The following is a 15799-nucleotide window of genomic DNA, read 5'->3' as shown; positions in this document are numbered from 1 at the left end:
AGAGACATGTCTCATGAAATGCCACTCTGAATCAGTAATTGGAAATTCTAGTTTCTTGTCAAGAATAGGATTTTGAAAATTTGCAGTTTGAAGATATTTTTGAGCTTAAATAGAGAAAATTTGAGACTTGAGAATGAATTTGTGAACTTTCTGCAAGGTCTAAACTCAGAAAATGACCATTTTGCCCTTTAGTGATCTCAGAGAACCAAAATGTGATGATTGGTGGAAGTGTCAGGAAGGTGGGTGAAAATTTGGGGTCTTTTCAAACACCTTTGTTTCAGCTATCCAATTGTTTCTTAAAGTGTTTGTGCCAATTCATGTTCCTGGCCCCACCACTATTCATCTTCCTTCTCAATACCACAAGCACTTTTGGTATCGACTGTCCCAAGTCAGCTTGTAGGAATACTCGACTACCATGCTGCAACTCGGCTTCACATTTGCTAAGGAGCCAAATATCGCAGACATATAGTCTTGCAACCACAATAACAACCTCTTCGTCCTCGTCCTCCCCATCTCCATACGATCTCCACACAACGTGTACAATCGATATTGTGGTTTAGACATAGACATAATTATCCATGTAAAATGCTGAATGCGATAACGATTTATACTAAGAAAGACAAAATCTTAAAGCAATGATTACTTAAGAATGCTAAACATTACAACAATTTACGCTAATGAAAGTTAGATGCTAAGGAGATAACGATTTGTACTAAGGAAGACAAAATCCTAAAGTGATGGTTACTTAAGAATGCTAAACATTACAATGGTTTTAAACCATTTACCTCATTTAATTGCAGACCATCTAAAAAGAACTGAGCATTTTCCTCCTTGACATTTATTGTAGCCAACTGGCCGATCTTGGGAAAACCACAAACTGCAGGGCCACACTGAGGACGCAAGGCGACAATATGCTTCCACGTCCAAGCTTACAAAAATAATATATTAGTAAGACTACAACCTTCAACGAGCTTAGTCTACAAGTACTAAATATGTAATAAATAAATACTTGAACAAATGACCAAAACCCCCTACAGTTTTCGTACCCTTACTCACACGATAAAGTTGATTGTACAAGTGTGCGAGCATAGCAGCACCCCATGCTCAGTTGTCGACTTCATCTAAGTCTTCTAGGAACTGCAAGCACAAGTAACTTATTCTAAAAAAAAAACAATCGGAAAATAAAGTAAGTCCAAAAAAACAGAGAAGGAAGCCACACAACTCTTGGTCAGTTGCTTCAAATGCACATGCAGCGGACCAGCCTTCCCATTTATTATGAAAAAACTGAACTTTTATCAATGGGGAATTGCTTCCACCAGAAATACACTCACGCCATTCATCCATCGACATTCCTAGAAGAGCCATGCACTTGTTCCTTGAGTTATAGTTTGAATCCCGTGTTAGGACAACACTTCCATGACACTTAAGACTCGTAATTTGTGCCACATATTCTAGGTTCATGGTGATCTCAAAACCCCCAAACAGGAACATGTTCGTCTTATGGTTTCACTTATTGACCAGGTGGGTCATGGTGTTTGTGATCATCGCAAAATTTTTTCTCTCTTGTGGTTTTCTCTCTCTTCCTTCTCTTTTCCTTTTCTAACCTCTATTTTCCTCCTTTTTGAAGGGAGAAGAATAAAAGAAAGAAAAAGAAAGAGAGAAGAGAAAAGAAAAGAAAGAAGAAGAGGAGAGGAACTATTTTGCGCGGTTTCACTTGACCTTGATTTGAAAATATTTAGCAAATAACTCACCTCCGTTTTGAAAATTTGCGGGAAAAAGATGGAGAGACGGGATTCGCTCGTCGGTACGAGGTTCGACCATTCCTGGCGCCTTTACCAGGGGTAATCGAACCAAGGATCGAATCTATGCCTTTTGCTTTGCCTAAGTATCATCTAAGAATTTATCCTAAAGATCTAAATGCGCAAAGAATCATGCTTGTGAAATGCAAGGATGTATGCTCCTTTTAAAAGATGTTTTGAAAATTTCCAAGTTTTATGAGATGAACTTGGTATGGGAGTGAAGAAGTGATTTAACTTAGAACTTGAGATAGATCAAAGAAGTTCTAAGTACTTGAAGTAATCAGAGTTGGAAGAATAAGTCTTGATTTTGAGAAAGAATAATTTAAAGCTTTGAAAGGAAAGGAAATTTAAGTTTCAAAGTCAGAAATGGACTTGGAATTTTGAACTTGGATTTAGATAAGAAAATGGATAATTAGGATGAAATTGAATTTGGATTTTTAAGTTTGGAATGGATCTGAGATAATCAAATGGTACTTAAGAATAGAAATGGATTTATGGAGTTTTGGATGAGATCTGAAAATGGAATTGAATTTGAAATCTAGAATTGGGAATGGAATTGGATCTAAAGATGGATTTTAAATCTGAAATCTGAGATCCGACATAAAATTGGGTTCTGGATCCTAAGGTGGATTTGGATCTGAAGTTCGAGATCCAAATGTAGAATTGGTTCTGGATCCTAAGATGAGTTTGGATTTGAAGTCTGAGATCCAATGTAGAATTTGAGGTTTGGATTCTAAAGGAGAATTGGATCTGAAGTCTAAGATCCAAAAGTGAAATTGGAATCTGGATCCTAGAGAGAAATTGGATTTGAAGTCTGAGATCCAATATGAGTGTTGAATACTGTGTTGAATATTGGATCCTAAAATGGATTTTGGAGTTATATTCAGAAGATGAGTTAAGAACTTCCAAGTTAGATTTGAATTTGGAAAATGAATTTTGAATATACAGATGAATCCCAAAGTCAATTTGGACCTTGGATTTGAAGTTTGAATTTGAAATTTAGAAAAATGAATCAAGAATCTCAAAGTTAAATTGAACTTTGATTCTGATTGGAGTTTTGAAGATAAAATGAATTTGGAATTTCAAAGTCAAATTTGATTTTTGAAATCTGATTTGAATCTGAATATGAAATGAATTTGAAATCTCAAAATTAAATTGAATTTTGAGATTGAAAATAGAATTTTGAAAAAAAAAAAAATGAAAGGATGAATCAGATTTGATAAGGATTGAAGATAGATTGAGGGAGATATTTACATTTACTTGGAGTTTTTGAAAAGTGAATTTTTGAAAGTATGATGTAATTCTATCCTAAATGATGAATGAATTTGGAGAATTTGAAATTGGATTTTGAAAAGCTATTCCATTCTTTAAATGAATCAAAACAAGATTGAAGATATAATACATTCTTGACTATGGTCATTGAATGTATTATATAATAATCTATATTTAGATTCAGGTGAAGAATAAAATACATTTGGTGCTTTTATAGAATTTAAAATAAGCTTAACTCTCAATATACCCTGACTATGGCCATTGGTATATATTTTGAGTCAATTTTAAGTTAAATTCTAATAAAAGGAGAAAGTATTTAAGGAAATATGATGAATTTTGAAAATGGATCCAGTGTGGATTCAGTGTTACTTCGTAAAAGATAAAAATCCTAAGTTTTGTCCACACCCTGACTATGGCCATTGATGTGGATCATCAACTTAGGATTGATTTACCTCTTACGAAGTGGTGCATGTGCCATTCGTGTTTCACCAATGTGAGATTTTGAGAAATAAAGACAAAAAGCATGAAAACAAGTAATTCATGGTATTTTACAATGCTCATTCATTCTAATCTAAGGTTGGAAATGTAAAATTCTCATTATGATCTAATTTGTTACAATCCTTGAATCTTGGGGAAATAACATCCCTAATCTAAGAAGGTGACACAAGTCTCCCATGACTTCCCTGCAAAGGAATGAGTTAGCACAATGTAGGAGAAGATGCTTTGTTGATAGCGAAGTTGTGTGTAATTTGTATGAATCCTAACACAAGGCGTTACGTTCATGCTGAATGAAAAAGGTACATGGCCTACCCTACATTGGTTAAAAAAAAAAGAAAAGAAAAATACACATATATATATATATATGTATATATATAGACACATGCATATATATGTATAAAGTATATATACAGACAATGCTGTGGTCAAATGAACATCTTCATGCAATGAGTGAAGGCAAGGGTCCGGATGGTCCAAGGTGAACCATCGTGAAAGCCATAGCAACTCGTGATGGAAGACCCGAGTTGCCCCTTGAGAGATTTAGAAGAAGAAATGTTGGTTACAACTATAGTAGTTTTTGATGAATTACTATAACAGTGGAAGACCATAGTGGTTCTGTGTGAACCACTGTGGAAAGGAGGACAGTTATAGTAATTTTTGCTGAACTACTATAATAGTGGAAGACCATAGTGGTTCTGTGTGAACCACTGTGAAAAGGAGGACAGTTATAGTAGTTTTTGCTGAACTACTATAACAGTGGAAGACCATAGTGGTTCTGTGTGAACCACTGTGGAAAGGAGGACAGTTATAGTAGTTTTTGCTGAACTACTATAACAGTGGAAGACCATAGTGGTTCTGTGTGAACCACTGTGGAAAGGAGGACAGTTATAGTAGTTTTTGCTGAACTACTATAACAGTGGAAGACCATAGTGGTTCTGTGTGAACCACTGTGGAAAGGAGGACAGTTATAGTAGTTTTTGCTGAACTACTATAACAGTGGAAGACCATAGTGGTTTTGTATGCCGGGACTACCGCATATCATGAGATGAAGTTTAGTGCAATGATGCTTTTATTAACATTTAAGTAACCAACGGGAAGGGACATTATGGATACTTACAGGACTACAAATATTTACGTGAGCCTAAAAGGATCACTTTGGACAAATGATTGCTATCAAATAATCTCTTGTGAAAGCAAAATGGTCAGTGAGAAAGGTAAATTGAGAACATTTGATGTAAAGAAAAAAAAAGGGGGGGATAATCCTGAAGTCGATACAAGGGTTTGGTTATCCCAGCTCGCCTACATGTGCTCAAACACCATTCTTGAACTAAAAAAAAAACTGAAGTGGAACAGGACCTAAAAGTCTTTCCCTATATAAAGGTGGTAGACATAAAATCAATGGCAGGAGCATTAACATTATCATGCATAAGAGATTGAGGGCGTGACTGGCACCCCTCGGCTTGAGTAGCTGTAACAAGATTCCTCATGGATGGAGGAGGTTCTGCAGCCTTTTTTTTTTCTATTAATGAACCACCAGGTTTAAAATTTTTTCCAGATTTGGCACGTTCTCTTTGTAGAGTATCCTTTTTAGCACTGTGCTCTGTTACAACTGCGAACCTGGGCTCATTCCTAATAGGCCTCTGCCGCCGTGAACTAGTTTCTCCTTTTGGATGAGACATCTATCCTATTTCTTTGTGGAGTGACAGATGCTCAAGACTTGGAGCTTTCTATTGACGTTAGTGAGAGGGGCAACATTGTGACTGTGAAAGCTTTTACTAGTTTTCCCTTAGCATTGTGTTTCTGCTATGGCAAGGAAGACGACTAAGAGTTGCTAAAGCAGCAAACAGGAAGGTAAAATAACTTTGATTCAACCTTTGAGAACAGTCTAACAGGGTTGTGGACCGATGATTCAGCTGGCAACCGTGAGATAAATATGAATGCAGGGAGTCAATTCTGTCAAATGAAGAAAATGGTTACTTTATTAAGTTAATACTAATAACCTCTAAGATTGATGAATGCTTGAGGTTAATATCCCAAGCACAACTTGAGCACATCAAAGACAAATAAAGAAAAAAAAAATAATGGGTGAAATATGTTATCTCTAACAACACAAATCTCCTTCCTGAATTTTACAACAGTGATCTTGTTTAACCAACACAATGCTACAGGCACGGTAGATCAAGAACATGATATAAAAAAAAAACAATGATAGTGATAAGAGAGCAAACATACCTGACGAAATTGCAGAAGCTAGCAGAGGATATCTGCATTAAAGTATGACAATGAGTGAGAGGGAAAAGTGTATGCCAAAAAAAAAGAAAAGAAAAAAAAAATAATACAAAGTGTGACAAGAGAAGGTTTACCCGAACAAGTTTACCAGCTATGAGGTTAATCGATATTTGTCCCCTTTGCTTGTTTTTTTTTTTTTTTAGAAGGAGCTGATATCTCAGGGAACATTATCGGCGTTGTTACCATGATTTCTCATACTTAGCCTATTCTGCAGGGATTTTCAGGTACTTACCTTAAGCAAACCAAGAGACAAATATACCACTCAATTTGGGATCCACTGGTTTAAGATGCCCTTCCGGTAGTTTATCTTCTGATGATACTTTCATATAGAGGAATGAGAGCCTTAGATTTTAGTATAGATGAATCTACCCTTGGAACAACTCTTTTATCTAAGATGCATTTATAAAAAACAATCTCAAAATACACGGATATTCAGCATTAGAAGAGACATTCTCAAAAGAGGCATGTTCAGAGGAACGTGGATCTGATGTAACTGGTGTAACTATAATGCTAAATTCAAAACATTTGAATAAACAACATGAGGATATAGACATGATATATGAATATACTTATATTGCTGGAATGACCTGAAATTAAATATCGTGATAAAGCGTAATGCGAGTAAAGGCTGAATTGAAAACCCACGAACAGAACTCACGCATTTGGTGCTGATGAAATGGGAAGTTATGGGGAGAATGGTACTAGCGAAAGCCATAAAAATGAAAGAATACTGATATAGCTAATAGATCTAATGCCCGTATGCGTGGAACACGACAGAGCTAAAAAAAATGCGAATGATGGTCTGGCATCGAGACGTCAATGGAGTTAGACGCAGTGACTAACTCGGCTGGGGATGCATTCGACTGAGCAATCAGATCTTACATTTAGAAGACTCTGCTAAAAATTCCAAAGGGGATATACTGATGACCCTTCTTTTTTTTTTTTTTTATCCGAGTGAACTCATCTGTGAATACATCACGCCGCAGACACTACCGTGTCATTTGAGTTTACACTGCTGACTGAGGCCACAGATTCAGGTTCAGGTCGTCGACTGACTCTGATGACTGAATGCAATCGTCCATTTGAGCAGGACAATTTAATAAATATGCTTACCATGATGTTACAGCCAATACATTGAGCAAATTATTCAGAGCCAACGGTCTGAATGGGAATGCAAGACAACCAGATAAGCAAAGTTCTCGAGAACTATGGCTCTCACGAAATCGCAGTGAAACTAGTTAATATGACAAATTCAAGAATGTGGGCCACACCGAATTCAACGAAGATCTACAAGAGTTTAGCAAGGGTCCTCGCCGGATATCAGTTAAATGCCAGTAAGCCGTGATCATTTAATTGCTGCAACTCGATTGATATGCCATCAAAGGATTAAAAAAAAAAACTGAGTCAATACACTTCGATATCATCAGAGTAGAGACCCATATTCATGCAACTTAGAACAAAATCGATGCCCAGGATGAATCAAAATAAGAGAAACACAACAGAAAAAGAAACTGTGAACCAAACCAAGATGTTAACAGGGGATGGGGCAACTCTTAAATGGGAAGTGGAGCATGAATTGAAACTAGAATCGTACAGAACTATAAATATGAATCAAAGCAGAAAGCTAAAACAGGGATCAAAATATGATAATAAAACAGGAGTTAAACTAAATGAAAATGAAAGAAGAAAGAAGAAAAACAACGAACCCCAAATTCGAAGTGAGTTAAAATAAAAAACAGGGAATGACAACGCAAGCCGAATATCAAGATGTTAGTGTAACGCCCCAAAATTTCGAACCTTATAAATTCCTTGAAATAGTTGGAAAATACCTTTTCTTTACAGAGTTTATTTCTAAATCAGCGGAAACGATTTCTTTTAAAAGAAAAAAGATGGGTTTGACAACCTTGGGCACGTTAGCGAGAAAACAAAGATTTACCATGGACGATCTGCAATAATACTTAGGAAACCATTCCTTCTATTTAAAGAGAGTATCAAGTTTATACAAAATTTGGGTTTCCTCAAGGGAAAACCGTATCAAAAACCAAAAATGTCCAGGAGAAACACTACGAGCAGAAACAATGGATCCTTAAATCATCTCGCAGTCGCGCCATCGCCTGATGCAGCAAATCGTCACCTGTGCCCATGAAATGGGTTAGTTTTGCGAAAAACTAGCAGGAGAGTACAAAGACAGAAAGAACTAAATTAGGCATAGATAATTTATGCAGCAGGTAGTAACGAGCAAACTAAGCAGATAGACTGGAGGAATAAGCTAAGTACAACAAACTGAAAAGGGTGTGCATGCTCAATTTAGTTATTACTTGATAACCGACCATGCGGGTACATACATGGCACGTGAGTCGAAACAGTCGAGTTCAAGCCGAGTGTTCATTATGTTAAGTATTTTAATATACCTCGGTTGTCTGACTGAATCCTATTCCTATGGAGACGATCGATGGTCGAGACAGTAAGTCCCCAAGGCCTGATAGGGATGTATCCAACTTCTGCAGAAGTGTTAGGCTAACTTATGTAGCCCCTATCCCTCCCCCTAACCTCCGATGACTGGGGAAAAACGGGTCTTTTGCCCTTTTTGAAAGCCATAAATGGACTGTCTATCGGAGTTGGTACCCTTCGTCCTCTCTCTTGACGAAGCAAGGTTGAATTGAGAGCGATGGGGTTTCTTAGCCGTTGCCTCATTCTTCATGCTCTGGTCCATTAGACCGAAACAAGCATCTTGCCTATGAAGGCGATCCCACTCTTATATGTGTTTTCAACAACCTGCACTAAGCATTAATCGAGGTCATAAGACTCTCTCATCCAATTGTCATAGTACTAACATGTCTCGCATGTTTAAGAAGTACACTTACGAGAAAAGGGATACAGGTCCTTAATAGGAGCCTCGGGAGTGTGTTTCGCAAAGATATAATGTTTTTTTAAAAACCATTTTAACATATCAAATCTTTCGAAACCACACACAATCTTGCCAACATAAGGCATGTGATTTTCTCGAATTTGACACCCGATGACGCAGTGTCTGGGTGCTATGTAAGTCACGACACTGGTTTTGGTAAATAGGTTTCACAAAGGAACCTATCACCCAACAACTTGGTCTTGCCCCAAATCAAGGGTTTTCCCAAAACATATCGGGTGGAAAGAGGAATAGGTATACCTCTCGAATACACTGAGTCTATGGCAAGGAAAAGAAACAAAAGATAATAATGCGAAAAGGAAGTGCCTGGGCGCGAAGCGCGACGGCAAACAGGAACTGCGAAAGCAAGGGACAAGGATCGCGAAACCGCGTCCTTGAATTAAAAGACAGTAAGTAGTAAAAAAAGCCTGGGCGCAAAGCGCGACGGCAACAAAAACAGAAAGTGCGTAAGCAAAGGACAAGGACCGCGAAACTGCGTCCTTGAATTAAAAGACAATAAGCAGTAAATACGAAAGTAAAAGCCTGGGCGCAAAGCGCGACGGCAAACTGAAATGCGAAAGCAAAGGACAAGGATCGCGAAACCGCGTCCTTGATTTAAAAGTGTACTTATATACATATAAGTATATAAATATATCATTAAGTCCTTTCGATTATCAATTATTTAAGCTTGATTTAATTTTTTAAGTCCTTGTGCAACTTCTCCTACCTTGGAGTATTGCGAGAATGAAGCCGTCTACGAACGTAAGTGATTGTCGGTTTAGTTCGCGGGGCGCGAACGGGCTCCGTTGCGTAAACTGCAAAAATACGTAGTTTAGCATGCATAAAATGAATATAGGTAGGGAGAAAGCTCGGTTTCTCCGCAACTCAATGCAGGGGTCATCGGCCCCTACCGTTGCGAAAGAGAACGGGGTAGGGTCCAATGACCCATGCCGTTAAAGGAGATGGGTGCCGGGGCCAAATGGCCTTTGTCGAGTTTTGCTCGACAAGAAAATGGGACAGGGACCATAGGCCCCTGTCGGTCTAGAGAGGGGTAGGGGCCATTGGCCCCTGCTGGGTTTCAAGGAAAAGAGGGGGAGTGCGGGGGCCAAAGCCCCCCCCCCCCTGTGGCTAATCAGGAGAGGTGGCAGGGGCCAATGGCCCCTGTCGAGCCTCTGCTCGACAGGAAAGGGAGACAGGGGCCAGAGGCCCCTGTCGGTCAAAGGAGGGGCAGGGGCCATCGGCCCCTGCTGGGTTTCCAAGAGGTGAGGCAGGGGCCGAAGGCCCCTGCTTCCTTTCTTAAGGAAAGGGTATGGGCCATCGGCCCCTACACGAAGGGAAGGGCAGGGGCCATGGCCCCTGCCAGAATATTAAAAAGGGCAGGGGGGCTCCACCCTCTGCCTGCTAAGAAGATGAGGGCAAGGGGGGCGAAGCCCCCTTGCCTGTCGAAAAAAGAGGAAGGCAAGGGGGGCGGAGCCCCTTGCCTTTCGAGAAAGAGGAAGGCAAGGGGGCGGAGCCCCTTGCCTGTCGAAAAAGAGGAGGAAGGCTCGGCAGGGGCTGCCGGCCACCTGCCGGCCTTCCGGCGAGCCAACGGAAGAAGAGAGGGGGAGGGGTGTTTACCTGGGCTGCCGAGGAGAAAGGAGGTCGTCGGGGAGGGGCTCGCCGGCGAGTGGATGCCGTGAAGGGGAGGGGTTCGCCGGAGAGAGTGGCGCCGTGAAGAGGGGGGGGGGGGGGTTGGCCTGCGTCGGCAAAGGGAGAGGGAGATGGAGTCGGGGGAAGAGAGAGCAGAGAGATGAGAGAGAGAGTCGGGGTTGGGGGAGGCTCGTAAGCCCTCCCCTTTTACCCTTTTTAAAGGGAGGGGCGCACACAGGGCTCGCCCCCTGTGTCGCCGGAGACCCCCCTGCCGTGGGCTGCCAGTCCCCTCGAAAAGGGTTTTCGAGGGGCTGGCACAGGTTGGATCCGGGTGGGGTATGGACCCGACCTGGGTCCATTTTTTTTTTAATTTTTTTTTAACTGGTTTTACATCCAACCCTCCTTAAAATAATTTCGTCCTCGAAATTAAATTGAACTTAACGATCAAAGTACAAGTCAGGGTATTTCTCCCTAATAGCAGAGTCAGGCTCCCAAGTACATTCCTCTATTCCATTGTGCTTCCAACGGACCTTTACAAGAGATATTGTCTTAGATCGAAGCACTTGATCTCGACGATCAACGATCTCGACTGGTCTTTCCTCAAAAGACAAATCCTTCTGAATGTCTACATCATCATAATGGATGATGTGTGATGGGTCGTGAACGTATTTCCGAAGCATGGATACGTGAAAAACATTATGGATCTGAGCGTACTGAGGAGGTAAAGCCACACGATAAGCTGCTTCACCAATTCGTTCCAGGATCTCGAACGGTCCGACAAATCTAGGGCTTAGCTTTCCCTTTTTCCCAAAATGAAAAACGCTCTTTGTGGGAGATACCTTAACAAAAACCATATCTCCTATCGAGAAGGTGAGCTCTCGACGACGACGATCCGCGTAACTTTTCTGCCGATTCTGTGCAGTACGGAGTCGCTCTCGTATCATCTGCACCTGCTGAGTGTAGTGTTGTAGCACTACAGGAGATTCCATCCTTCGCTCGCCAACCTCGTCCCAATAGAGAGGCGAACGACAAGGCTTTCCATACAAGGCCTCGTAAGGGGCCATCCCGATGCTAGCGTGATAACTGTTGTTGTACGCGAATTCGGCCAGACTGGTATGAGAATCCCATTCTCCCTTCCAGTCCATCATACACGCACGCAGCATGTCCTCCAAAGTCTGAATTGTGCATTCAGACTGTCCGTCAGTCTGAGGGTGAAAAGCGGTACTGAACTTTAAATTCGTACCCAACGCGATTTGAAGTTGTTCCCAAAACCTCGAGGTAAACCTCGGATCACGACCGGAGATGATAGATACCGAAACACCGTGCAACCTCACAATCTCACGAATGTAGAGATCCGCCAAACTGTCTAAGGACTGACTAATACAGATAGGAAGGAAATGAGCCGATTTGGTGAGTCGATCAACGATCACCCAAATCGCATCGTTCTTTCTTCGTGTCCTTGGCAAACCGACGATAAAGTCCATAGTGATGTCTTCCCACTTCCATTGTGGGATCTCCATTTGTTGCATCACTCCGCCAGGTCGTTGATGCCCGATCTTAATCTGCTGGCAAGTCAAACACTTAGAGATGTATTCGGCCATGTCTTGCTTCATTCCGCTCCACCAATATCTGCGCTGCAAGTCTTTGAACATCTTCGTGCCTCCCGGGTGAATCGTATATTTGGATTTATGGGCTTCTACGAGAATTTCGTCTCTCAAAACGAGATCATTTGGGACCCAAAGACGATTTTTGAGCCAAATGCTTCCATCGTCCTTAAGTCGGAAAGGAGTATCGGTCTGTTGTGTACGAGCCTTTAACTTCTCGTACTGCGCATCAGTCTTTTGCCCAGCAAGGATCTTGGCTAACAGCTCAGGTTGAGCTATCAGATTAGAAAGACTGATAGAATTTGATGAGACTGCAAACGGTTTCCAGGAAACCAAATCCTCAATCAACTTCCAACCAACGTATAATAGGTTGACGGAAATGCTAGAAGCCTTACGGCTGAGAGCATCAGCTACCACGTTCGCCTTTCCTGGATGGTAGGAAAGGGTGAAATCGTAATCCTTGAGAAATTCTAGCCACCGTCGTTGCCTCATATTAAGCTCCTTCTGTGAAAACAAGTACTTGAGGCTCTTATGATCCGTAAAAGCCTCGAATTGTTCCCCATACAAGTAGTGTCGCCAAATCTTTAATGCGAAAACCACTGCCGCTAATTCCAAGTCATGAGTCGGATAATTCTTCTCATGAATCTTAAGTTGATGCGATGCGTAGGCGATTACCTTACCATTCTGCATTAGGACGCAGCCCAAGCCTGTCCCAGAAGCGTCAGTATAAATTACGAAGTCGCCTTGTCCCGAAGGCAGGGCTAAGATAGGAGCGGTAGTAAGTCGTTCCTTCAGCAACTGAAAACTGTTTTCGCACGAATCGTCCCACATGAACTTAGCCTCCTTCTTTAGCAGTTTTGTCATAGGCAGAGAGATTTTGGAAAAGTCTTGGATAAATCTTCGATAATATCCAGCTAATCCAAGGAAACTTCTGATGTCACGAACATTCCTCGGTTGCTGCCAGCTTAGTACGGCCTCCACCTTTGCAGGATCTACGGATACGCCTTTCTCGGATATAACATGTCCCAAAAACATAACCTCCTTGAGCCAAAACTCGCTTTTAGAGAATTTAGCAAACAAACGCTCCTTCCGCAAGGTTTCCAAAATGATGATCAGGTGTTCGCGATGTTGATCCCAGGTCTCTGAGTACACCAGGATGTCATCAATGAACACGATGACGAAGGTGTCTAAAAAGGGTTTAAACACACGGTTCATGAGGTCCATGAAGGCTGCAGGAGCGTTGGTGAGTCCGAAAGACATGACAGTAAACTCGAAATGCCCATACCTGGTTCGAAAAGCCGTCTTGGAGATGTCATCTCCCTTAATTCTGAGTTGATGGTATCCTGACCTAAGGTCGATCTTTGAGAAAATCTTGGCATTCCGCAGTTGATCGAACAGATCTTCGATACGCGGTAACGGATATTTATTCTTTATCGTGGCCTGGTTGAGCATTCGATAGTCGATGCACAACCGCAATGATCCATCTTTCTTTTTAACGAATAAAACAGGAGCTCCCTAAGGCGAGACACTGGGGCGAATGAATCCTAGATCCATCAATTCCTGTAGCTGCTTCTTGAGTTCCTCGAGCTCGGCTGGCGCCATACGGTATGGAGCTTTAGAAATTGGCGCAGTACCCGGTAGCAACTCGATGTTGAGTTCAACCTCTCGTGGTGGGGGAAGTCCTGGTAGCTCCTCTGGGAAGATGTCTGGAAAATCCTGAACCACCTTTAGATCTCTAATCGAAACTAGTGTCGGTTCAGACTGGACGACACTGACTAAAAAGGCAGTGCATCCCCTTCTCAGGTAATGTTGTGCCTTTAGCGAAGAAATCATCTTGCTTGCACGGACCGCCTTCACGAACTTGAATTCCACCTTAGGCATCCCTGGTGGAGATAACACAATTTTGCTTTCATGGCAAAAGATCTTGGCATAGTACTTGTGCAGCCAATCCATGCCTAGGATGACGTCAAATTCGGTCATATCTAGAAGGATAGTGCAGGCCGGATAATGTCGATCTGCCAAGACTACGTCCAAAGCTGGCACGTAGGTCGCACAAATAGTGCTCTTCCCAATCGGGTTATAGACGTTGAGAGCATTATCTAACGAACTTACAGGTACGTGCAAGAGTTCAGCAAATTTTACAGAAATAAAAGAATGAGTGGCACCGCAATCAAAGAGTACGATAGTTGCTTGGTTAGCAATCAAGATGGTACCTTGCACAAGCTCGCCCTTGGTCAGCTGTTCGACCGTGGCAGTGTAAACGCGCCCCGGTGCTTTCTTCTGGCCGCTGGACTGAGGTTGTTGCGCCTGATAAGAATGTTGTTGTTGTGGTGGTTGCGGCGGTGGTCGGGGGAGCAGAGGTGCTCCATTATTCCTTCTGAGGTCGTCAGCCGCCTTCTTGCGGCACTCGCGTGCAAAGTGGCCCATCTTGCCACAGTACAGGCATCCGCCTGTAAGAAGAGGGCATGCTTGCCCGGGGTGAGGTCGTCTGCATTTGGGGCAGACATCGCCCGCCTGCTGCCGGGCGGGAGGGTTGCCCTGAGGACGTTGACGTTTGGAAGGAGGATATGACTTTCTTCCACCTTCCTTGTTTATGAAAGAGGGCGGTCGCTTGGCTTGACCGCCAGAGGGATATCTCTTTTGATCGTTACCCGCAACGGGTGGCTTCTTGCTTTGGGTGCTCTTGGAGCGTTCCCAATCCTCAGTCAGAAGAGTGGCTGCAGCAACAGCTGCGGAGAGAGTTGATGGCATGCTGTTTAGGACCCTTGGTCGGAGTCCTTCCTTTAATCCGCGGATGAATTTACCCGCCCGCTCCCGATCATCTGCAAATAAGTTGGGGCAATGACGCTCCAACTCCTGGAACCTGGAGATGTAGTCCACCAGACTTGACGAACCTTGGCAAAGTTTCAAGAACTCCACCTTTTTCCTCTCCCTCGCATGAGGAGGAAAATAGTTCTCCAAGAAAGCCTTCTTGAAAGCCTCCCAAGGAATAAACGAGTCTGTCGGGAACTGTATGTTCCGAGTCGTGTCCCACCAATGGCGGGCGGCACCCAAAAGTCTGAAAGTACCATAAAGGATCTTCTTGTCTTCTGGGACTATCAAAACTTGGAAAACTCGTTCTATTTCCAAAATCCAGTTTTCAGCTGCATCGGGGTCGGGCTTGCCTGCGAAGGTTGGAGGATCGAGCTTTAAGAACTTTTCATATGATACTGTCGCAGGGTGGCTTGGTTCTGGGGTAGGTACTTGGCTGTGCGCTTGATTTCGCATGGTGCTAGCCAATGCGCTCAACAATTCCATGATGAATCCCCGTTGATCTGACCATTCGTCAGACGAACCTTCGTTCGACCCTCGAACCATCCTTAAAATACCCAGATGATACATAAGTCAATACTTTGAAAGAGAAGAGTAATATCAAAAAGTTTATCATATTTCCGAGTAATAGAGATTACAAAAAGCCCAGCAGTGCTGGTATAAGAGGGCACTTACAAAAAGTTAAAACAAAAACTGTCCACGGGTACACAAACCAACGAGTTTATATCTTTTAGGGATGATGATGAGAGTACTTCCTCAAGTACTCTCTTGCGATACCCGTGTGCCTTAACCCACGCAGAGGGGGAAAAGGATGCAAATCCTCATTCGGGACTTCTTGCCCGTGAAGAGGAGTAGTGGGGGAGTAATGTGGCGAGGCATCCGGTGCATAGGGCGGCGAAGCCGGAGTGTACACCGGAGAATTTGGTATGTACAGCGGTGGAGCTGGTGTGTACACCGGGGAATCCGATATGTATAGCGGTGAAGCCGGAGTG

This window comes from Nuphar pumila, chromosome 14, assembly GCF_984573655.1.
Source record: "Nuphar pumila chromosome 14, dmNupPumi1.hap1.1, whole genome shotgun sequence".
NCBI lineage: Eukaryota > Viridiplantae > Streptophyta > Magnoliopsida > Nymphaeales > Nymphaeaceae > Nuphar > Nuphar pumila.
The sequence above is the reverse complement of the archived record's forward strand: the minus strand, read 5'-3'. Positions refer to the sequence as shown.